The sequence below is a fragment of the Struthio camelus genome, chromosome 2 (assembly GCF_040807025.1).
Source record: "Struthio camelus isolate bStrCam1 chromosome 2, bStrCam1.hap1, whole genome shotgun sequence".
Taxonomy (NCBI): domain Eukaryota; kingdom Metazoa; phylum Chordata; class Aves; order Struthioniformes; family Struthionidae; genus Struthio; species Struthio camelus.
Genome location: NC_090943.1, coordinates 88,402,829 through 88,429,772, shown reverse-complemented (window position 1 = coordinate 88,429,772; position 26,944 = coordinate 88,402,829).

The window sequence follows — 26,944 nt, the reverse complement described above, 5'->3', positions numbered from 1 at the left end:
GTTTTTAGTGGCAAGTAGTAAGAGGCTATACTTTTCTTCTTTGGTTTAAAACTGAATTTGTAAACTATAGATGAATCAATGAGAAAATACTATAGCATTTGTCTCCCTCTTGACAGTAATACATGCTAGTTCTCAGCTATATGAGATATTCTTTTACCAACACTAGTATTAATTTTAAATTTTGATACATAAATGCAATTTCTTTATCCTCATGTTGTTATACTTCAGCCATTTAAAGGCAAATTTTCAACTATCACTCATCCCACGTTAATTAAATATAAAATAATCAGACATATTGATGGGAAAAAGTGCTTCAAATAAGTGCTTTCTCAAAGTTAGCTCACAAGATTCCCTTAAAACCTTCCTCTCATTAATAGGAATATATTCAGTATTGCTTTCATGTTCCAAGGCAGAGACAAGTATTACTTTAGTCAACCATTTATTAACCATACACAGCTGAAAAACAAGATTTGAAACACGCAGTGTAGAGCTGTGCCCCGTGATGAGATGACAGCGGTGTTAATTAGTTGACCAACAAAAGCTACAGTGATTCAGATGTGCCCCTTTGGACAGTCCCTGAGGCTGCAAAGGTAGAGGAGGGGGACGAGATTGCTTCACACAGCTGCTGCAGACCTGTGAATGGGCATATCCAATGCAGGTATTTACACTTTCAGAACAGCAAAATCTATTTCAGAAACACTAAACTAATTTTAGGTGTAATTAAGACTATATAAATGAGGTTTCCTGAATGTAGTCATGGCAGCTGACGAGGATACTTCTCCCAGCCTATCATCATCTGTACCTTTTCAGCACCCTCCCCCCCCAAACAATCACATATTGTTGCCTCTTTAGACTATGCCTGCATTAGCAAGTAATTTGGCACAAGAAGGGAAGACTGGTAGATCAAAGCAGTAGGTACCGAGACTCTTCATATATGTTAAATGAGGTTTAGGAGGCTTCTAGACCTCTGACAAAACATCCTCATTTTTCACATGTTTCAATGCTACCTAAAAGAAGCAGCCCTGCTGGGAAGGACATCTTTGCTTCCTTAACCAAAAGCCTTGTTGTGAGAAGTACCATACTGTCCTTTCATCTGTTTTCACGGATGAAGGTGGCAGTCAGCACCTCTGCCACCATTGCTCTTACAGAAGTCTCACATGCCAAAGGTTTCCGTTCCTGTTTGCATAACTTCCAGGTGATGCCATAGTCCCAGCTGCCCATTTCTCCCCTTTTTGGTCCAAACAACCTCGATTATACAGAGAAGGACTGTGGCTGTAACAGCTATTTTGGAAGAACAACCCAAGTGAACTGACATCCACCCTGCCAGGTCTCCTTTTCTATAAGGAAGAAGGTGCATGCATGCACACAATGAGTTTGCGGGAGCTCTTGCTATTCACAGCTTTGCCCACAGTCGACCAGAGGTCCTGGGCCTGGGAAACAATCTCAGGCTATTGGGACTAGAGCACTCTTGGGACCACCAGAAGCAGGCACAAAACTTTTGGATGAAAAAGGGTCCAACTGATATCCTCTGTCGCTAGCTTACACCATGTCTTCACTAGCCATGCCTCACATTTTGAAAACCTGTAGTTGTGCTCAAGCTGGTGGCTGTCACCCTCCAAAGGCTCAAAATGCCAGCCATCACTGGGTAACTATTTTGGGAAGGAAAGTCCACCTGGGGAAAAGTAATGATCAAACTACTATCCAAACTCTCTTAATTCAAGTACAAGTACAAGCAGGGCATAACAACAGTATTACCCAGGCCTTTTCTCTTTGGATTTTAGGTAGAGCTGGGGAGATACATGGACAATCCACGGTCTCATCCAGTGCCCAGCCCAGAAAGGATAGAATTTCACATAGTGTCACTCACTGTACTCTCACTTTATTATCACAGTTTTTAGCAGACCATAAACACAGATTTACTGAGATTATCCTACATGGCTACTGCAACATACATTTTAGCATGCGATTTTGATAAAACAAATTAAATACAGTACACTTATTCTAACGTCATAGGAACGGTTTCCTCAGTCTGTAGAGGAAGGTCACATTGCACCAGAGCATTTGTCTCTCCTTGAAATTTCATAGCTTGAGGAAATGGAGGCATCTGCATGTTCTCAGACTCCCATAATCCCCTTTGCACACAGAAGTCTTCACAAACAAAAAATACAGTAAGTTAAGCCAGTAGCCAAGCATTTTCTCATAAACTTTGAAAAGCTACCCCATATGCCTTTTCTCCTCTATTTGCTACTCTGCAACCAATGCCATATAGACATTTGCAGTTTATAATCAGGCAAAAATCAAGAAACATGGCACTGATAAGGACTGATAACTTCTAAGAGATGGAAAGAGCTTTTGATTGTTGATCTCAGTTTGCCTATTATAACCTTTTAGAAAAGTGAGTGAACTAGATTGACTCTTAAAAGGCAGATTGCTTCTTCGTTGGTGGATAGTTGAGTCTTGGGGGAAAAGGCTACACACTGTGCAACAGGAGCAGTGAGAGAGCCCTAGCTGGGATCTTATGACACACATAAAGAGAATGTAGTGAGGAGCGAGGAACAAACACAGCCAAACCTTAGAGTGGACAGACACAAGCCTTCCTAGGGACCAGGAGGGATCAGACAAAGTTGCAACTCAAAAAGGTAAGAAACTCAGCCTGGAGTTGAAGACTGTTCTGACTCATACAGAGTTTTCTTTATTTAAAAAATGAAGTATGATACTTTCCATCTTAATAAAACCACATTTTTTTTAATGTAGAGCTTTTTTTTTTTTTTTCCCTCTTTATGCCTTCTTTTGTGAGGTAGCTATAGGGAAATGTTTCCAAGGGTTCACTGTAAGGAAGACTCCACTTTGTAGCATCCATCAGGTATCACAGTAGAGTACCTAACATTAAACAGAGATACTCTGTGATCTTTGTTACACAATTTCCAGTAGAAACAGAGCTTAAAGATCTCCGAACATACATGAAATCAGGGTATTGAGAAAGTAAAACCAATTACCACGCTACCTGGGCAAGACTGAGCTTAAAATCATATCTGCCCCCTTTATCATTTCTTTTCACTACAATATACTGAAAAAGTCTTGCATTTCCTGATTTTAATTCCTTTCTAAAACCAGCACAGCAGAGCTGGATATATCCAAGCAGAGCTGGATATTTAGAAACCTACAGTAACAACTCAAGAAATTAGTACCACAAATCTGGATATGCTTATGCATAACTTCTTTCATTTTACACATGCGTGTCAGTTTTCTACCAAAGGTGAACACAAACAACCAGCAGGTCAAATATTGTCTCAGATATCTATGTCTGGAAATAACTGTAGAATTTTATAGAAAAATGTGGTTCAAAAATAAATTCCAAAAAGATCCCAAGGCAAAATGAACTTTTTAGTGATCACACATCTCTTCCTCGGAACTAATATGACAGCACATCTCACCACGGCTGAGTTCATGTGCCTTATGAAAAAGAATGTGGAAAACAGTATGTATTGTCCTAATAGGTGACATCCTCTGCAAAAAGCAGCAGTTTATTTAATTGCTTCTATACTGTCTAAAAAGAGAATCAAATAATGGTAGTAAAAATAACTATAACCAAAAAGGAAAGCACTGTAAAAATGTCAAGTTTGCACTGATACAGGACATTTAAGGAGTGTTATTTCTAATATTTTCATTGTAAAGAAATAAAACATAATTCAAATGTTATGAGGTGACAAATGCAGTGCTCTGCTTGAGTAGCCTCGGACTGCAAAGACTGATCCACTCATAAAAGTGAACTTCAGTAACCATAGAAATTTGGTAGTGAGTAACTCTCTTAGCTGGTAAGACTAAGGAAAAAGTAAATTTGGGAAAAGCTGTAAATTCTTCAGAGAAGTAATACTGAGAGCATAAGCAGAGAAATCATAGAAAGTTTAGTAAGAGATCAAGTTGAATAAACTATGAGTTCTTCATTAGCCACAAATACAAGGAAGCATTTGCAAAGTAAAAAATTAGGATAGATTATTGAGGACAAAAATAAAGCTTATGCGTAGGAGAAAAAAATTGAAAGGTCAAGATATAAATGAGATGCAATTAGTAAAAGGCGTAAGAATGACAAGAAATCACTTTCTGAGTATAAGAGGAAGACCAAAGAAAGCATTGTTCTGTTACTAATCAAGAAGGAAAGCTATGAACAGATAACACAGAGAAGGCTGAAGCATTTAATGACTTTCTTGCACCAATCTGTACTAAAAACATCCATTAAAGAGAAGTGCCTAGCATAATTAATACCAACAACAAAGGGGGAAGATCTCAACATGGAATAGGAAAGGCATGGGTTAAAGAGTACTTAGATAAGTTAAATCAATGTGATCTGATGAGCTTCATCCTGGGATACTGGCTAATACAGTCAAAGAACTCTTAGTGGTTCTTTGCGAACTCTTGGAAGATGGCTGTGGTACCAAAAGATTTGAAAACCTATACGTAAAAGGAGAGAAAAAAAGAAGCTGTAGAATTATACAACAGTTGGTTTGACTTCATTCCTCAGAATAAAATAATCCCCCCCCAAAAAAGAAAACACTGTCTGTAAGCAGTGTGAAGCCAATAAAGGGATGAACGAGAGCCAAGGTAGATTTGTCAAGACCAAGTCCTACTAAACCAATCTATTTCCCTCTTCTGACAAGGTAACAGACCTTTGAGTAGAGGAACATCAATAAATGTCACATGTAGGGCAGTGATCGCAAAGGAGGTAAAGAAGAAGCAACACTACAGAGGCCAAGTCTGGAATTTACAATGTCACATTACCTATATAACCTTAAAAATAGGAATTCATGTGTGTGTGGTCTAGTTGTAATGCTATTGAAAGCTAAATGTGAGGTACATGTACTCTTTAGGAAAGAGGTAAGTTATGTATCTAGTTAACGCCTTAAATCTACGTGACAAAGGCAGAGACCAAAGCAAGCATCTGAACATGGACCAAATGGATCAAATGGATCAAATGGAACCATGGATCAAATCAGAATATATGTTACTGGACTTATAGCAACTGAAGAAAATAAATCACATAATGAAGAGAGAAAAAAATGTGGCAGTACTATATAGGACAGTTAAAGCTACATAGGGACTGGGTTACCCCGATGCCTGACATTAATATGATTGTCTGCATGTAGGTGGATGGATAAAGAACCAGCTAAGAAATTCATGTAAGACACAGGTGAAATGACATAACCAAGAGGAGAACATGTGACACAGTGTGATAAGAATAACCAAATACTTAACAGGAGAAATTAAATGTGGCTAAGGTAAACTCTTCTCTGAAAGGAATGTATTGGAAACGGATTCTGCAGCAGCCATCTGAGGTCAGCATCTGAGCAATAACACCCTGGACAGCTGCAAACGAAGCAGAGTCTGCACACTGCCTGAAGAGCAGGAATTCCTAAAGTGTCTGGGGGGGTGGGGGGGAGGTGTCACTGGGATTGAATGGTCAGTAGTATTTAGTAGCATCAAACCCAGAAAAGAAAAGGCAACTTAAGACATCATGGTGACTTTAGATGCCATCCCTATGAGCAAACTGCAGTAAAAGAGCAAAGATAGAGACACTGTAATATGTAAATCTAACTGGGTAATTCTACTGGAAGAGAGTTAGTTCAGTGGTAAAAATGAGTCTGCCTTGGCTCTGATTCCTCTGTATGTTATTATTAATAACCTGGATGCTGTAATAAATAGGAATATAAAAATAGGAACAAATAATGGGGGAAGTATAGAACACTGCACTGCAGCAGATATAACTAACTGTATTGATACAGAGTATAAAGCAACAAGAACTTGATAATTCTCCCAAAAAAGGATCTGAGGTTTATAGCAGATGACTAGCTGCTGGTGCATTGACATTATGTTTTTACTATAAAGACAAACATCACATAGAAGCTGATGAACAGACTTATAGGCTACTAATCAGATGAAGCAATCCTGCTACTTTATGAACACTAGTAAGGACTCAGTTGCAATAGTGTATCCAGCTTTACATATTACATTTCAGGAAAGATGTGAATTTATTGTAAAACCATAGGACAGCAATAAACATGATAGAAACTGAAGTTCCTCAGGTAGGACCCTAAGTGAGTCGGGTTTTGAAATGAGTCTGTGTTTACTTTTTCCTTATAGTGAGATCCCCAAAAAAGAACAAATGGTTCTTAAACTCAAAAAAACTAGGGTTTATTAAACTGTTAACTAGAATTCCTAGCTTTTTAAATACAAACAGAACAGAAACAAAAAGGACTTATATGCAATGCTCTCTCTCCCTAACCCCTGCATCCTTGCTTCCAGCCTACTCAGTGACTAAATCATAACAAATTGTGCCCAATCCCCTGTGCTCCAAGACCTCTGAAACTTGCCGGTCTGCTGCTTGTTCTCAGGAGCTCGGGTTCTCCTCCTCCTGCAGACTCCTACAACTTTACTGTGACTTTCTCACTCCCTTCTTCTGCTTGCCACAACTTGCATTTTTCAGAAGACCTGCTCCCTGCCAGGCTCAGCTGCTCCCCAGAAAGAAATAGGTCCCCTCTGTCTCCAGACACATTTGTGAGTGAATCCATCCTCTGAAAGGAGCCTACCACACAAAATGAGAAGAACCAAACGAAACAGACACAAGATACCATTTGTCCCACTCCTGTAAGTACTCAACAGAAATAGTCTGTTCTCCATTGAAGGTATGGAGAAGAAAAGAAATAATAATCTTAAACTTTAGCAAGAAGGATTCAGGTTAGAGACAAGGTAACAATGGCTGACTAAATATGCTGAATCATTGGAACAGATTACTTAGAAAACTGGAGTCTCTCTCATTGAAAATACTTTAAAAAAGAGTTAGCTGTACATTTGTCAGCAATAACATCGGTATAATTCACCTACAGAATATAAGGATAGGCAAGATGATGTCTCCAGATTGCTTATAGTATTATTTTTTTCAGATTTATTCAAAAGTATTTTAATACTTGATGACTTTATCAGGATGTTGATTTCATTAGATGTTAAAACTAGAGTGTAATTTTGCATATTCATGATTACAGCGGGCTGAGTGAACCTGAAAATGACACAGACTTGGAGGTGACAGGAAAGCATGTGAGCAGGGAAACATACTTTAAAAATGTGTACTACTTGACTAAGAGCTATTTGAAACTTAATGCTTTCAAAGAAGTTGTGCTTTGAAGATTTGAGTTTGCTTGACTCTTATATTCATGGGTATGCACTAAAATTTATTAAATCTAATATGACACGGAACCACCAGTCTGTGTAGGATATTAGGCAACCTTTAAATTCAATGCTGAATGTGGACAGAGAGGAGGGGCAGTGCAATGCTTGCAGTCAGTTTTTTTTTGTAATAGATATTTCCTCCCCTAAAATTGAATGCATATGAACAATTCAAAAGTTAGATATTAGTATAGCAGATTTTGAAAAAATTAAGATTTTATTTAAGGTTTTCATATAGTTGTGCAGCTACTGGAAAATGATGTAACTGTTATATAAGAAAATCATCAAATTTTATGCTACAAGAAAGTAACAGACTTTTTTTTTTTTTAATCCTTACTCTAGAGATACAATCCTTATGTTTTTGGTTTTATTTTATTTCCCCATGGTCTTTCTTCCAGTGGAGATCAGTAGAAGACAAAAGTTGGTGAGCAGCAACCGAAGTCTGCCTCCAGCCATTTCAGTATTAGTTAGCTGCCAACATTTCTTCTAAATGATACTTCTTACTTGTTCCTGAATTTAACTGTTCCTTATCATTTATATCAGGTTCAATGCTTAAAAACAATACTCTAAAATATCATTTTGGCATCTCCAAGACAGCTTTACAGAAATGTCTGTATATGCAATCTTTATGTTATGTACAGAAATAAATCACTGCCATAATCCACATAGTTCACTGGCCTGTTTTTTTGTTTTGTTTTGTTTTGTTTTGTTTTGTTTTTCTTTCCAGCCGAAGTATGTAGCTTCAATATATGTGCGGAGAACATTGTAAATGATGCTTGTGTCATCCACTTACTTCCAATATTACCTAGAATGACATCTGTGACAGTCATGAGGGAAAAAAAAAAAGAATGCTTATCAGATTGAAAAGCCCAGGGTACTGCTACAATGGACAGGAAGAGCAAACTTATGGCCACATTCCAACCAGACTTGTACACTGTTCAGACAGCAAGTTTGAAAACATGGGCTTAGGAACAGCTGCAACAGGATAGGTAGGTCCACACACGCATGGACAATTTAGTATACTGCTGGGCACTCCTACTATCTATATGCTGACTTTCTACCTGCCTGGATTGAAGACCATTCAGGATGAAATTGGATCCTATCATGTTTACAGCTGCTTCAAGACCTACTCTTTCATAGCATTAGCAAAGTTTGGAATTCCGGCTCTGCTGGTAACGGAAAGGAGCAAGTCATATATCATGTCTGCTTGGTGTAGTGTGTTTGTTTTCCTGACTTACCTGTTTAGAAGGAAGTTACAAAAAGCCCCCCATCTAGGTGTACAAAATAGCAGTAAGAACATCACTGATTTGCAGGGTCAACTCAGATGGGAAAAAAAAATTGTCATCCATGCAGGATTGAAAGGAAGCTTTCTGAGAAGCCATTATCAAACTGTGTAACAGTTTTTGTACGTTGGATAACAATTTTTTTATGAACATGGGCCTCATTCCACAGAGCAGAGGCCCTTTTACACAACTGTCACACAGGCAAAGCTGCAGCAAGGGGAGGGAAGTTGCTCAAAGGCAATTAGATACTACACGTAAATGAACCTTCCCCGGTCTCTGAGGTTCCTGAGCTCTTTCTCTTCTGCATAGAGGTGTGTTAGAGATTAAAATCCACTTCTGGATGCTTTTCTTGACCTAGGGCTAACATTACCTTAGGGAATTTAGGAAGGCTGTGGGACCATTAGAAAACTCTCTTTAAACAGGAAATAGATTAGGATATAGGAATTGAAAGGAAATTACCATATGTGCGTTAGACTTTCACTCTGCCACTACAGCTGCTTAAAGTTTGGTCTTGACTGACCATTCAGTTTTAGTACTGCCAGATGAACTGGTGCCTTACATGTCTGTATCTGTTACACAGCTTATAACCTCTTGTCTTCCAGGATATGATTCCAGCAGAAGTTATACTTCTAATTTATACATGAATTTATCCCACCTGTGCTTCCACAGATGGCACTGAAAAGGAGGGGAGAGAGGTGTTACAGAGAATTTCTCTGCAGTAAGGTCCAGGAAATGTTTTCTCCCAGTAGGGAATGGACACTGTTGTGTTCTTTAAATCTTTCCAAAAGATGTTTTAGGATATATATTTAAACCTGTAATAGATCTGAGGCTTGTTTTAACTCTTTCATTCTCTTCTTGTATTACACAGTTTAAAAAAATGCATTTCTCTAAATATACTGGAATCCAGAAAAAAATAAAAAATATATATAAACTTATGTCATTCAGCTGAGAAATATCTGTTTCAGCTACCCAGCATGAAGACTATTATTATTAATAGAAGACAATAAATGCAAGCTGAGTTCTCAGCAGGATTATTTCATATATGCTTTAATGGACTTTCTGGATTTGTAAGGTGTTCAGGTGCTTATTCTTTTATGAACTAAATTCTCATGTGTCTTTAGAGCCTACATAATGCTTGATAACATTCTGCTCCGGGAAAGAGGAGAGAACAGATTCACGGTAGGTATTTCTGGCTTACAGTAATCACCACCACTCCAAATAATACATCAGGACAATTGAAACAAGCTATGGGTCACTCCTTCCTGTCTGCTAAGCAACAGCTTATCACATAGGGACAGAAAGTAAGTTTTAAGCCATGTCAGTTATTCTGGCGGATAGCATACTGTTCCCTCCAGCCTTATCGCTTGATAAAAGAGCCTTTGGATAGGTTGGAGATAGGTGTGCTAAGTCACCTGGCAGGGATAACTTGATGTCAGATGCATGATGTGCACAGAGCTCTTAAGTGACTTCAGACTGATGTCTGAATTGTAGGTCTTTGCTTATATATCCAACAGCATTTTCTCTGCACTGCCATCTTGAATAATAGCACAATTAAAATTCTGGATCATTACTTTTAATGAAGAGAGTGTAATTAGGATTCACAGTTAGATGATCAATTTGCAGTCAAACCCAGAGGTAAGAGAAAGGCAGTTTTACTGCACTCTAGGAAAAAGAGTACACAACAGGCCCTTATCCGTAACACTGTGAAATACCATAGCAGGCCAGCATGACCACAGTGAGGAGCAATGTCAAAGCTGTGTGCGTTTCTCTGTATCATCCACAAATGTGCAGGAAAAGAAGGGTCAGTTCTTACAGAGGCCACTTCCTCCTGAAGAGAAGACCTGTGGTAAAGTACATGGGTACAAAGCAGTTGTTCCTACCATTCCATTTACACTGCTGCACTAATGTACGGGATTGACCAGTCTTTCACAAAACTAGAAAAAAAAATCACACTCTTAACACTTACTCGTTTTTATTTGGTTTGGAAATTGTTCACAATTTAAAACATACTAGAATTTTAGAACTATTTAAAGAGAATTCTGAGACATAAACAGAAATTATTTTCTATTATTTATAATAGTTTAATATTTTATTATGTTTTTTTAGTGATTTTTTTGTTTAGATGCTGACATAGATATTTCAAAGGACCACATTCTGAGATAGAACAGATATTTTTCTGAATTCACTCCAACATGATACTTCAGATCAGAGACTATTGTTAAATATAAAGTTAAACTTGCCATTCTTCATTTTCTCTGATGATTTATGAATCAAAGCATCACTTGTTTGGATCTTTTGAAAGACAGAGTTGCTTTAAAGGACTTTCACAGGGGTTACTTTGTGCAACTGGAAGCCTCCCAAAATGCCTGATTTTGACTAATAGCCAAGATGAAGCTGTGTCTGAATTGCAAATGACTACACAGCCTTGTCCTCAGCATGCTTTAAGGGTCCACTCGTGTAGTCTTTATGCACACAGAGTTCACACTGATTTTAAAGGAATGACATATATATAAAGAACTTAGATTTTATAGAGAACTTAGTACACAGGAACATTTCTCCTGCTCTTATGCAGTAGGCCCATCAATAAGAACAATCCATGCCTGCATTTGCAATACAGTTTAAAAGAAACCTTTGCAAAATTATTATCTTATCTCAGACTGGAATATTCCCCCTTGCTCCATGCTAAGATGACAAAATAACAAGAGGCAAAATGAAGTCATTTGTTCGCTTAGATTAATGGTAAGATTGTTCTGAAGGTATCCTACAGAAATAGCAATCATCATTTCAGAATTTGATTGGTAAGGTTTCTAAAAGCAAATTCCACAGAGTCTGTTTATTTTATTCCTTTAATCATTATGCTCCAAACTAGTAACTACCTGGTTAAGATAAGATACCATTGGCATCTCTTTATCACTGCTTAAGTGTATCAAATGAATTATTCACTAGGAATATTTGCTCAGTCCTAGTAAATGTAATGGAAATCTGTTCCTTAAATCCTGCACCTTAGATCCTAGAAGACCCTTCCCTGAATACAAAAAAGACACTGAAATAAAGAGAACAACAAGGTGAGATTAAAGGAAATTCAGAACACTGGGCTGGTTACTTATCATAAAGAAAAAGGGAAATATGTTTTCATGAGTCTAAAGAGAATTTATGTCCATCCCTATACAAGCCTAATGAACTGAACAATTATTAAGGGATTAAAGTACCAGACTTGCCTGCACCTTGACAGCACTCTCTATCCTCTTGTTTAGTCCTATCCTCCAAATAGCCCATTTCTTATTCTTTAAATAGCTACCAAAATCCTCATCATTCTTGGGTATGTAGACCTCTTACATCAGAGCTGCTCTTTATGAGTTCAAGCTTCCACACAGGGAAAGAAAGGAGGAAACAAGATGAACCTACTAAGCATAAAGTGCAGAGAAAACAAAAGACATAATGCACCACTTTATAGTACAGAAGGAAATCCAAGATTATAACTGATGCCTGAAGTAGTAATTCCTGAACATTCTCTTGTTATGAACCAATTAACAGACTAAGAATTGAACACGAGCCAAACTCTAGCATGAGTATCAGATGACATTGATTTTCTATTGGACTTGCACTGCTTAGTTTGGAAACTGCTTACCTGGAAACATCTCTCAAACTTCCAGGCATAGCACTTGTGCTGGCTAAAGGAAAGAGGCTGTCTAAGCTCTGCCATGTTCTTGAGAGCTGAGGCTTTCTTTTGTTTTGCTTCTTCAGCTGAGAGTGTATAAATAAGTACATACACGTTTATAGAGTATGAAATTTGATGTCATATAGAAGTATATGAGTAGGTAAGTTTATCCAGACTCGGAATTGTAGCTTAACTCTTAACTCTGGCTCCTAATTACATGAGAAAACTGCTGTGTTGCACAAGCTTTCTTGAGCTGTTGGAACTAAAAGTGTGACAAAAGACACTCCAGCAAAGAGAGAAAATCCAGACATGAAAATGGGAGAGAGAATGTAATTTTGAGTTATTTCTATTCTTCCATTTTGTACTTAACACCAGAGTAGCCTGGATATCATAATCTTGAATCTGTTTCACTCTATAGTCTTGTAGTTTAATGCAATTGTTGCTCTAACTTATAAAAGGGGAGACCACAAAGGATAATTAAATTAATAAATGTCTTTCGTTTATAGTAAGTGCAGGACTTGCATTATTTTGAGGAGGAATTTCTCTATATATAACCTAAGAATTCTGATGACAGTTATAAAACTGCTTATGTCAGCCTTGGATCATGATGCAATCTTTCTCTGTGTAAAGCTGTCTCACAGACTTTTTCACATTTACAAACAAGGGCTGTACACTATGCTACTATGCTGTTGTGTCTGAACGTAAATGTCTCAAGTTTAGGTGTTTCTAGGTTAAGAATTAGATGAATATTCTCTGCATTTCTGCAACACTAGCACAGAGAGAAGAGGTGAAGCATAAGCCAAGGACTGGAAAAGAGTATCTTCACAGAACAAATATTTGGTGACAGTAACAGTAGGGGCCAGCACTGGGGAAGGCAAGTACTGATATGCAGTAAGGATGGAAAGAATATTCAGTAGAAGAACGTTTCTACCCAACTTTAATTCAGATTCTCAAAAAATAGTATGACACTCCATTACTGACTAAGGGTACTTTCATGACTCAGGGATTCCAATCAAAGACTGGAGAAGGCTGGTGCTGCAGAGAATTAGTTTATAGCCCAGTGTTCACCAAATCAAAAGGAGTAATACTTACAGGAGGTTTCCTGTTTTACCAGGTAAGGGATGAGTTGCTACAGTGCAACACAAGTTTTATTCAACGGAATATAAGCAGATTGTGGGGCTGATATCATAAGCTGGAAAGCTACTTCATAGCTGGGGACAGCAACAGTCATGAAATAATCCATGTTTATATGTGGGACTCTGCTGGCCAGCATGCATGCAATAGCACAGTATTAACTCCTATAATCTTGGTACATGACAGAAAGACTCTGCTGTCTCATGAAACCTGACTTATTAGAATTTATCTGTCTGTTTGCTTTTCAAGACAGGAAAAGTATACTACAAGGATGGATTCTAGAAGGTGGGTTACTTGGAACCTGGACACTGAAGGTGGATTCTGCATGACCTGGCCTTCCTGATAGGTTCTCTTCAATAAGAGGTTAGAGGTGGGAAGAGATCATATAGGCCAATGCTGGATGAAGACAATATTCTTGAGGTCCAGACTCAAAAAAACCTTACATTAACTTAGTGGTTCATAGAACAAAGGTTACATTTCTCCTAGAGGATGAGGAGAGAGACTGAAATTTGTTGCAGCCTTGAAGAGGAATACAGCAGTTAAGAATATAACATGCTAACAAACCTACAGGGACTGCTACAAATGACCCTAGCACATGAAGTCACTTCCCCAAGTGATTTTTTTCTATGTCCAACTATTAAAACAATGTTAGAAACATGAATTCCTGATCTTTTTGCCAAATAAATTATGCATAAAATATTTCCTGAGGATAGCTATTTCTAGCATCTATGCTCATCTCATGTGTTAACTAGACTAGAGTTAGTGAAGTCCACCTTCCTTATAAAATCAATAGATATTCAATTAGTTTCATTCATGACTCTCTTGGTTGGTAACATAAACAGTTCAGCCAAAGATTTTTCCCACTGGAGCCGTAAGGAAGAATATTATAGGAAAGAATAAAACCACAAATTGTAAATCCTCAGTGAGTCTTAAAGAGAAAGGTTATGTAGAACACAAAATGTAGTAAAGTAAACATGTTAATGGTATTATCTTAACATCATAGAGTAAGAAGCTTTTGGCTGCCCAATCTCAATTTCTCTTACTGCTTCCCTGATTCACACATATGCAGTTTTTACAAGTTGACTGAGGCTTTTAATTTATGGGAAAGCCTGGAGACGTGAAGAGGTACATAATGCAGTTCCTAGAATATGAGAGAAAGTCTCTGAAGAACAAGCCAGCACTAATATATCGTACATATAAATCAAGAATAATGATATCCATATTCTTCATAGGGGACTAGCAGTCTTAACAGTACTGGACATGTCCTTCAGGCAATGCAAAATGCACAAATCGTGACTTTTATTAATGAAGTACTTTCTCCCAAGGCTATCATAAAAGAAAGTTTATTACATTCACTCAGTGGGATGCAGAGGGAGACTTTTCTGAAGTCTAATTTCTTTGTAAAATTGTCTTGATAAATGTTAATTTTTAAATCTTCCAAGCTGTCCATCCTCACTGATTTCGTTCTCATAAAGGACTTTAGAGGAGTTGAATTTTCCCTGAGACAATAGCTCCTTGAAGGCCTTTGGAGAGTGAGTAGTAAATTTAACAAACCTCCAGAATAACCTAAATGATGAACAACCTCTAGGACACCTGAGGCAAGTGAACTTTCCCTCACTGCATGCTAGGGCTGACCTACAGTGTCAATAGCCTTGTGAAGTGAATTCTGGCTGCCATGGGGCTATCCTGTAATTAGCTGAAGTTCTGTACAAATAGTAGTTGCCATTGCCTGCACAAATATGGTAACTTTTAGCTGCTCATTTGTCTTCTAATATGTTCACAGAATTTATAGCCATGTGGCAATTATGCAAAAAAAAAAAAAAAAGAAAAAAAAGAAAGCTAAGAATGTTTTAGCTCTAGTTTTTGTGATTTAATTAACAAATAGTTTTGATAAACACTTCAGTGTTTGTAAATATTGGTAGACATCGGCGTTTACTTCTATCACAATGTTATTTCAGCTCAAGTGAGCTAACTTGAATCCTGCATCAGGGTTCTCTGAACTAAATGCTGTAAAACAGGGGCTATTTTCACTCTCTAAAATTTGTACAAGGCATTTTTATTTGAGCTTGAAGGATCATAAAGGAAAAAATGATATGATGCAATTACTGATTTTTTGTCCGCTTTCCAGGCAAAATTATGGCAATTGAGTCTCTCATAGTTTACACTCAATAAAATACATCTCATCTGTCTTTTGCACAAAAATTATTTGATCACACCTCCAAGCTCCCTGCAAGTTTATCTGTATGTGTGAATTTAAGATTCCAGCTTAAAAAGTATGAAAGTTTTATACTAATGTTCTGCAATATCATATGTACTTAATCATATGTACATATTGGAAATCATCCGTTTGTATGATATTTAAGGTGCAAGATATACAACAATTAACAGAATCAATCACAGGATTGGCATAAGAGCAGAGTGACTTAGTGTAGGTGGTAGGAACCATGTGTCTCTGCTATTTGAATTTTAGGATAGTTTTCAGTGCTGATGGAACGGGGCATGGCAATTTTAAAGAGTTTATTGAGCAATGCCCATCAGTTGCCTCAATTGCCTACATATTTGGACAGTTTAAGTTTAGTGGTTTCAGAATAAATTCACAGAGGTGTCAAATTCACCTTTCGCGTAGCCATGTGACACAAGATCCAACGTCTTTAATCTAGATACTTCATGCTTCCCACATCCACTTTCAATTTTCATTTTATTATACCAGCTTTTATTTTATTTTTATACTATTATCCTGTCTCCCTGTCAATGACATCTTAAATCTTTGATTTCTTTTTATTTGGGGCTTACAATTTATTTAGAGAAGTCTACAGCTATTACATAGTATTAAACATGTAGTATATATGCAAATTTATTATATGCAAGTTTTGCACGCTTTGTACTTAATTCACCCTCTCCATTACATAAAGTCCTGGCCCCATAACGAAAATCCTAGAACGTTCTTACAAATTCCTTGATATTTCAAGAAGGTATGACGTCGGGAATGTTTGTATCCTGCTTCTTTTCTGTGTCACAGTCTAATTTTGAAACTTTTAAACCCTCTACTGCAAAACACCAAGTTAGTTAAACTTGGGTGACAGTGGTGGCTGTTGGGTGTCCAGCTTACAGTGCTGAGGGCCAGGTAAAGTAAACTTCTGTAAATCCATCTGGACTAAAGACTTCTCGTGCTACTGCTGGTAACTGTGGGAAATGGATTCACTGACCTAGATGGTCCTTGTCAGACGCACATTTCTAAATTTTTCTCAGTTACATAGAACTAGTGCAGTACATTTTTCAAGACAGTAACATGTGAAATGTTCTGCACACAAATTAAACAACTATCAACTACTTTAATTTTACAGTTCATATCCTCGAACATTGAGTCAGAAACACATGGCAGTGCTAACCTGGGACATCATACAGCCTTTAGAGGCTTCAAGCCTGTTTTCTCTCCAGTATTTTGTTTCCAAATCTAGAAGCTAAATACACACACACATATATATCTATGTATGCTCAGGTATACTCAGTCACACACACTCCCCTATTTACGTGTTCATGGTTACGCCAGGTTCTTTCTCACATTAAAACAGAATGTCTGCAGAATTAGCACTCATAGATCTCAGAGTGTCTCATACGAGCACTTGGCTTCAAGTCCAGGCAAAACTTGATAAAGCCCAGTCAATCTTCATCTTTGCATGTTTTAATAAAGAAGTTTTCTGAGATCTCTGAATGAGACTTGTGCAGACAATTCATTTTTTAATGAAGTCAGTATTTTAGCAGAAAATAAAAAGGAATGGGCTTATTTGTTTTAGTTTAACAAATGTTTTATTTAAGCAGACACAAAATACTTTGCTACCAGAAATATATAACTTTTCCTTTTGTTTTAATTATATTATGACAAATTTAATTTTGAATGTCTTCCTTCCATGATTTAATCTTTCCTATTTCTTCTGGTAAAACTCTGCCAGAAGTCAAATTCACAAAATGTTTCAACTGACCCCAATTGTATTTTGCTATGAATAAACTGCTTATATAATATGTTTATGTGGATCCAGACAAATGCTTACTACTCAGCAAGAATTTCATCTTGGTAATATCTGATAAGTGTCATATAGAAGTTACTTCACTCTTTCATAGTTCAATTCAGTAAGGGACCTTGTAGACTGACTTATACCCTTCCCCAACAACTTACCACAGTTCTGATGTTTCAATCTTTGTCCTAAGAGTCTTTTTCATTTTTCTATAATCAAATTTATCACTAGCTACTGCAGTGGCTCTCTTCTTTTGCCAAAGTTCTGGGCTTGCAAACACTATGTGTATATTAGATATTTTTTTCCATCTAATTTTGCTCCTTTAAACAATTTGTATAGGTGATGTTGCCACATGTAGAAACAAGATCAGTCCTCCTTTAAGGGTTTCCATACACAAAGAGCAAGCCTTTTTAACCATTACTTCGTTTTTTCATATGATGCTAGTACAATATTTTCTCTGTATATAGTCGAAGAATTTCAATAAAAAAGAACTTTTAGCAATAGGAACTTTTCCTCCTTTAGAAAGGAGGAAAAAAATTAAAAGGGGGAAGATGAGATTAAAATATGAACGTATAGATCAAAATTATACTATTATATATGGTTTGAGATCTATCTATTTATTTAAATAGGTATAGGTGCTCAACTTTTGCATAGGCTAGTATATATCTAGGTATTTAGAATACAGGCACTGGTGTGTAGGAGTAGCACAGGATGGTCTTGGAAAAAAGCTAGGCTAGTATTTTTCAAAAGGACATATGCTTCCTACCTTAAGAATGCCTTTCTAAAAGATGATTACTTAGTGCTTTGCCATGTGATTTCAAGTTAACTAGCTTCATGTACACCACACTGCCCTCATACTTTCAGTAATAGTAAGTCTGGAGGTTCACATGTTAGTTTATGCAAAACCACAGTTTCCTTTTTCTTCCATGTTCCTTGCACTTTTTTACATTGCCAGAACAAATAAAAAAACTGACCTAGAATACACAGTGCAAAAGCCCACCGTGTGTGATCCGTTTAATGGCTTTGTTTTTCTGAATTCTAGAACCCTGAAGTAATGTTCATCTCTGCATGGGTTTGCTTTAATGAATTGGATATTCTACGGGCCTGAATATAGATCTCATATTCAAGAGCCCCTGAGTCCTAACTTTGGCTCTCTGAAAAGTTGAATGCCCTTGAGTAGGTATGGTGTACCTCAGAGTTTAAAGCAAGTTTCAGAGCACATTGTTCTCGCAGGAATATTATGAACACTGCTAACACTTACAACTACATTTTGAAGCCACATGGTGCTGTAATGTTGAGTTATGGCTGCCTATAGCTTCTTAAAGTCCTAGTTATTAAATTTGCATTATACATCTGTTTTTAATACTTACTTAATCCATAAAAGCACATCAAATATGTTCCAACATCGCTATCAGTTCATAGTTCAGACATAAATAATTGCATACTTTCATTGCTTTTAATCTATGCTTGAAATTATGGTGATTCTTAATTACCATCTAATCACATTTAGCATTCTGGCTACGTTGTGTTGCACTGCATGCTGAAATTCCTTACCCAGTTCACTCTGGCATAAGTATGGGCCACTGTTGTAAGGGGTAGTCTCATGCCTAGATGTCTGTTTGTCTGTATTAGCAGTTGTGTGTGTGTAAAGTCAGATCAAAAAGCTAAATTATTAATTTCAAGAGGGATCAGTTCCCTGATCTGAGCAGCTGCGTGAATTGCTAGCGCTCAGACACAGAAATGGTGAAAGTGCCAGGCTACAGGCAGAAGGGAAAAGGTGGAACTATCCTTTTTGACAAAAGCCCACATTTACATTGCAATTAAATAGATGTTCAATCTCAATTTCTGTTACCCTGGTTAGATAGTTGGACACATTCTAAAATTAGCTGGACCTGTGTTAGTGTAAATTTTCATATTTATATCTTTATGTCTTACAAAAAAATCTTGAAATTTCAAATGTTAGTGCCTGTTGGTCTTTCCTTTTTTTCTGTGCATGTAGTGTATGCATATGGCCTAGCACGTTGAATGAAGGACTGTCACATTTACATACTTGCCTTTTCTGAAATATCTGCTATCTAATCACGTCTGTACTTCTGTATGTATGTCTGTTTCCATGCATATGTAAGTATAACTTCCTGTACTTATACTAACTGTACTTTTGTGGCATTCACTGTATCATTCCATGCAAAAGCTTTAAAAGAGATTTGTTTTGCTCTGTATCCTGTTACAACAGCTGTGCAAAGCATAAGAGCTTTATAGACTCTTTAGGGAGCTTAGCAATTAAAAGCACAATCCCCATATCAACATCTTACCTTCCAAGAAAAAATAAATGAAACTTATTACCACTTAGTAACAGTAACACTTAGAGAAATCTAACACTTGTAAAGCATACACTTTTAAATACTTAAAACCAACCCAATAAATAAACTAATGATTTTCAATTAATCCTAGAGGTGCCCCATGCTGTTAATTGGACCAGTTAATTTAGCACAGTGCCTGTCACGCAAGTACCTCTTACATATGCCATTTCACATACTGAAAGTGCCATTGCTGAACAAATTGTTTTATTTCTATTGCCAATCATAGCAATTCAAAAGCAATTTCCTGAAGTATTTTACTCCTGAAACTTAAAAAGGTTCAAGGTAGCCGTTGCTTCTTCCAAGAACAAATACTTTCCAGTAAAAAAAATACGTTGGGTTGTCAGAGTTCTTTTGTTTTGTTTTGGCTTGTTTTATTTAGAGGAATTTTTGATTATTATTGTTTAATTAGGAAAGGGTTGACAATAATGATTTACTTTTATAAAAGCTAGTTTGAATGCTTTTCCTGTGGAAAGTTTTTGTTTCCTTTTTGGGGTTTCCAATTTTCCATTAAAATTGTTTAATCAAGAATCTGTGTTGTTTCTCCAAAAAAAGTACTAAGAGGAAGTTTTTTTTTCCATCTCCTACTTTCCAAAGGCTAAGGCCAAGTAATATAGGGTCTGACGGTGTCCCTAATGATACTTACACAGGATTTTTATTTTCCCTTCACTCTTTCCAGGCGAGGACACAAAATACATCACTTGATTAATTTTACATTGATTAGGACAGTATTCAAGATGGCTTCAGACCAAATGAAACAGCAGAAACAATTTTACATAGACCTGATGAGTGTCAGTACTGACCATTCATGTGAATTAAATGAACTATAACTGTCTGAAGGCAAAATATAAAAAGTACTAGGAAAATGCTCCTTGAAGTTACTGATCTTAAGGAAAGTTGCCTGAAAATATACTGGAATTCTCTAGGTAAGTAACTTCTTTACCTCATTCTTCATTACTGTGTTCATTCCAGCTCTGAAGTTTGCATGGCTGCTTGTGCATTTTTTTTTCTATAAACATTTCCTACTATTTGTGAGAGGCAGCAAGCAAAGAGATTTTTGACAATTTACAGTAACTTAGAAGGTTCTTTACCCTAAAGATACTCCAGAAAAAAATATCACTTTAGTGTAGATAATGTCAGGTCCACAATTTTTTCAATATTCATTTGTTAAGTGTTGTACATAGACGCATGCAGAAGTTAGAGTGTATATCATTGCCTTACAACATTCTTTTATAGAAAAATTATTCTTGCCTATATATTTGCATACTAGCTGGTTTTCCATTAAAAAGGCAATTTTGAAAGTGTTTCCTGTTTATTTTCTATCTTAAAACACATACACACACACACACACACACACACACAGCCCAATATCAATTTTGCGTTATATCTCTTTCATCATGTTGCTGACTTTTCTCAGGGCACAAAGAAATTCCGTCATACAATGAAATTTTATCTTTAACGTTACATCAGAATTGTGAGACAACTGTGGGAACAAAAATTGCTAAAACCTATTGACAGAACATGGCATCATATTAAAGCCCTAGAATAATAGCTATTTGATTCCCTTGCTGACTTACAATTTGCACCTTGAAAATAAGAAGAAAGATTCCATTCTGCCCTTCTTTGACACTCTAAGTTCCCAATGCCAAAAATAGTTGCCATCAACCTTTCAAAATGACAGTACTCTTCAGTGCTAAGTTGTTATATTTTGAAAAGGGAGCAGCTACTTATACTTACCTGCAAAATTATTTTAGAATAACTGTTCTACAACTTTGAACTGCTTGAGAGTCCCAGTCATTTGTCATCAAAGAACCAGACACACCAGCTACTGACAGCTGCGAAAGCATCATCTCTTAAACTTGCCCGTAAAGTAAAAGCAGGACTCTCCCTTTGGAAGCCCTAGCAATGGCTCATTCCCCTCTTCTCCAGCAAGACAGGCTTTCCTCCAACTTCCTGGAAAGCGAAGGACTCATCCTAATGGCTGAACGGATGATTAACACTATTCTGTTCTTTGATAACAGATAAGATTATAAAAAAAGAAATATGTTCATGGAGTTTTGCATTAAAAGTATTACAATGACCTCTTTTCTCACAAGAGCCATGTGACTAATAGTATCCCAAATCGCACCTTTAATGCACAACTCAAACAGAATGTGAGATTGACTATGCTTTTCTTCTCATAAAAATATTTTACCAGCATCTTCAGCCTGTCTTCCAGAGTATTACTTCCTTCTGCTTCTGAAGAGGCATTTCAGGTCAGTCCCTCTTATTTCTTTGCCTCTTCCTTCCTGACCTTGTGAACAGTGCATCTGATGCTATTTTAGTAACCTTTTTCTTCTTTCCTATACCCTGTTTGGTAATAACCCTGAATTTCAGTTGAAAAATGTATTTCCCATTTCTCACTTCCTGTTTCACCAAAAAAATTTACACATCCACATTTGAAATAGTTGCAAAGATTTTATCCTCTGTGTGTCCAAGATATCATTAGCAGTCTTTCAGAGGATATAAGAACTTTCATATATAAACCAAATAATATTATCTTCTGAAATATAAGAACATCACTTGTCAAATATGTCTCTAGCTTATGCTGATTCACTCACTAGTAAAAAAAATACAGTGCACAGTTCATTCAAATAGAAATATAATGCATCTATTTAGTGACGGAACGGAGGCCTGAAAATACCATAGAAGGCCTTATAGATGATCTTAGATGTTCAGATTTGATGGTGTGGTAGAAAATTGTCATGATATTGTGTACTCACTGAGTTTTAAGGAAAAGACTGCTAGATGATTTGCAGCTAATATCTGAACTATTTCTAGGAAAATAATGCAAATTTTAAGTAAGACCACACTGATAGTAATACAAGGCATGCAAAAAGAGAGATGTAATACAGTACAAGCAGTGGAAAATGAAAAAAATGTAACTGCATGATACAAAATTAACCTATCGTAAGATAAGGAGGAGCTTCAAAATGACTGAATTCTCTGGTTAAAATCATAAAGATGGCAAAGGAGAATATTAAGGTAGATGGAGTTTGCAAAGCCAATAGTAATAATATCAATAAATTAAGTTAAAAAGTTAAAAAGACATTTAAAACCTCCCTGTTAAAATAAACTAATTATAGTGATAGCGCAAGCAGGAATAGATGTTGGCTATTTCTTGGGATTTACTGTCTTGAACAATTGAGTTCAAGATCCACACTCAGCTAGTTTTAAAATCTACCCAGGACAGAGATGGCTTATTTTTATTAGGATTTGAAAGAGACAAGTCCAAGCCCTGAACTGAGACATTTCATTCTCAATCTGTTGCCTTGAAAAATAAGATAATATTATTGATTCATCTGACAGGAATGTACAAGTTAGTATTTGCACAGTGCTTCAGAAATACCAGGCCTTACAATAATGGTAAGAGAATTACCTTCAAAAAAATCAATTAATACTGAATAGAAATAAAAGTATAAAGCTGCATGTAAACACCAAGTGAAACACTTCCGTGAAAAAAAATAAAAATACAGCAGTAACTCATCAGGAAGCAAGTGTAATATTCACATAAACGTTAATATATATATATAAAAATCCTAAAATAAAAAACTACTGAGGTTGAAAAGGTTGCTTTACCAGTGAGAGACAGATTTAAAATTGGATTTAAAGACAATGGCATAATGCAGTATTTTCATTCGTCCTGAAATTTAAAGTTTTGTCATGCAGAGACTCAAAACTTTAGAGTTTTTTATGATAATGAAATCTGAGAGCTAATTTCTAAATTATTTAATGAATAAAGTAATATATAAATAGCATTTTTCATTGTCTAATTCCTTAGTCTTCAATCACAACTGACAAATATTCTATCTGAAAACTTTTTACCTTTTTTCAATTCTCTCTACTTGTACTACATTATAAATAAAGCTGCAAAGAATTGAAGTGGCACAAGGGAATACTGAGAAAAGCTAAACCAGATGGAAACCTATATCGCTCTTAAGCATGTCTGAGGGAGTTCTTGAGCTTTAGGGAGACTTGGTAAATTCTGTTAGGGAGATTTGGTAAATGAGTAATGCTCTCTTTCGTCCTGGTGCTCACAGATACTGACTTAGTAACCATGAACTGATTGAGTTCAAGATCTGGAGGAAATTCAGAGAAGACAAGGATCCATTGCTAACTAAACAGGGCAGAGAACCTAGTGATGGACAATGTGGAAAGATAGAAGTACTCATGCCTTTTTTGCTCTAGTCTAGTCTTCACAGACGAAGCCTGGTTGCAAAAGTAGGAAAGCATCAGGTCAGGGATGCATTCAGCCCCAGGAAATCAGATGAGATTCATCTGAAGTTTATGAAAAAGTTTTCTGATGTGATTGTGAGGCCTCTGTTTGCCATCTACAAAAATTCAGAGCAAGTGAGGGCATCTCATATGACTACAAAGAGGCTAATGTTGCAATCACTTATCTTTACAAAATACTAAAGGGAAGATCCAGGAAACTGTTGGCCAGTCAGCTTCACCTCAATCCTTGGAAGAAAAAATTAAATAAATAATAGATCACAGAGCACCTTCTTTTGTAATTCAATTCCAAACTGTAAAGTAAAAGAAAGGTAACCAGGAATATTCAACATGGATTTACCACGGGCAAATCATGTTTGCCAACCTTACTGCCTTTTACGATGAAATGACTGGCTATGTGGATAAGAAAAGAGAGATTTAGCAATCTCAGCTCTAGTAAGGCTTTTGTCCCTCATGGTCAGAGTTATTTTAAAGTTCTGTGAAAAGGAAGAAAACATATATTAATATTTGTGAGTATTTTCCTTATGGTTTGCTTTCCTCCATGCCATCAATTAAAATTCAAAGTAAATTTGTAACAGAAGTAATAATTATACCCTTCTTTCTACCTTCTTTCATGGCTTACTTTCAAGTAAAACTTTATTCATAGCAGACACAAGTATTTGAAAATGCAGCTAATTAAATGTAGAGTTGGCTATGTACATAACTATTCATACATTATTTGCCAAATTCTGAACATTCTTATTTATTTGTGAACACTTACAAATTATTTGCCAATTTCTACAGTTAAAATCTGCAGTTTTTAAAATCACCGACTGATGCGCAATTATCGTTGCAAGTACTCCAGCTGGATTAAATTAGACTACTAGTGTAAATAAAGAAACTCTCTTCTCTGTGTAGGGTCAAAATCAATAAAGAAAAAATAGATTAGATTCTGACAGAAATAAACTGACATACTGAGGGCGTGAAGGACATTAAGAAATTTTTCCTTTTTCTCAATGAACAACTGAACCTTCAAATGACATCACTAAAACAGGTGAAAGAGTTTTCTGTTTATTTGTAAATATTTTTACTCTTATTTAAGAATAAATCTATATATCTTTATAATTTAAAAAGTTAAAAATTCATAAATATATATTTAATTGAATTAAATGGATTTTACTTTTTTTCTTGCTTTAAATAGAACATCTTTAAGAAGCTACCTGAATATGTATGGAACCTTTCTGTCCTTTAAAGAAAATACCATGCACATTTTATTGACGAATACGAAAGACTTAAAATTTAAAGCAAGAAATTAAAGTGTAAACTTACAGTTAGGAGAACATTCATGATTTAATAAAATAACAGAGAGACATGATATTCTTTTAAAGCTTTCTTACTCTATCCTTTTTTGGGGGGGAGAGGAATGATCTACTACCATTTAAAATGCTGACCTATTCAGAAAGAATGACTGTTAAGCTGGCATCATCCTAATCAGAAGATATACCTCCAGGGTCTACTCAGGAGTGTTTGCTGATTCCAGGAGCAAAAAAATATATTTGCACGATTTTTAATCCTGTTACTCTCAGACAGCTAACGGAGCTAAAAGAGAACAACCCCTGCTCTATAGTTCCCCCTTCACCAGCACAATCGTTCTGTTAAGTTCTAACCACCTGCTGTAAAGTCCCTTGAACATAGCAGGTTTACTGGCATATTCCTGACAGCACACATCAGAAGACAGTGTGTGGCACAGTATTTCCAGTAGTATCAAATAAAGAAACTAACTGTATTTAAATTCTCAGTAAGTTAACTGATAATGAAAAAAGAACAGTTTAATCTAGAAGTCACTGAGTTCTTCCACACTGACTTAATTCCACGGTTATATTTTTAGTAGCTTTTCAAAGTAGAATATAAAAATGGAAATCTTGTGTTACAGGATTAGTTTTCTTTAGTGCATTTATTTAATTCTTTGCTTAGTTTTCCCATACGCAGCTAGAATAACAACTGAACTAAAGATTTTAAGGGCCCTAGTCCCCCGTTATACATGAAGAAAAAGAATTAAAAGATTTTTACTCAGGAATTAAGCTCTTTCTTTAAGCCACATGCGATCTTCCTGAATGTGGAAATTTTAGTACATTGGATGTGGCAGCAGTGGACATAATACAAAACACGATCGTCCCTTTGCCTAGGGATAAAAACAAGCAAAGCAGTGCAAGACGTGAAGATACCACTAAGGTGCACGGCAGAGATAAAAAGGCCAAATCAGAAAGGACAAGTATCTCAATGCGGGCTAGCAATCAGCACCAGCAAGAATCACTCGTAACTGCTCCAAATTAGCTAAAACATAGACACTGCTTGTTTTCCTGTGTTTTGCACGTCGCACGGCTGTTGCGCAGTCTGAGCTTAACATGGAGGACATTTCCAGCGGGCAGCTGAAGGCTGGTGACAAAGACTGGACAGGGAGGGCTAGCTATCCCACATGTGCTACATGCTGATTTGATTTCCAGTCTCGGGGCTGGCTTCTTGGAAGGAAATAATGGTCTATTTCTGCCAAACTACTGCCACAACTGCCAGGGAAAAGTAATGTATGAGTGCAATAAATCACCACGCTGTCAAACAGTTAATGGCAATGAGTAGGATCAGGTTCAATACGTCTAAGACCTGACACACAGCTAAACTAGCCCAGCAATGTGGGGTGCCACCGGGGCTGGGTCAGGGCTGCGAGGCAGGTGCGGAGCATGGGGGGAGGCCCCCACCCCACCCTGGCCGCTCCCGGCTGGTCCAGTCCGGTCCAGACCTGTCTGGTCTGATCCGGTCTGGTGGCGGCCCGCCCTGCGCTGAGGGCCGGGCCACGAGCTGGGGATAATGGTGTTGCCATTGCCAGCAGGAGCTGGTCTGGCAAGAGAGCACCCCCGCTGCTGGATCATCTATTCATATTTGAGAAGGGTTTTTTAGTTTGTTTTTCTTTTTGGTTGTTGTTTTTTTTCCCCAGTTATCACTTAAGTGTCCTGTTCAGACCCACAGGATAACAGCAGC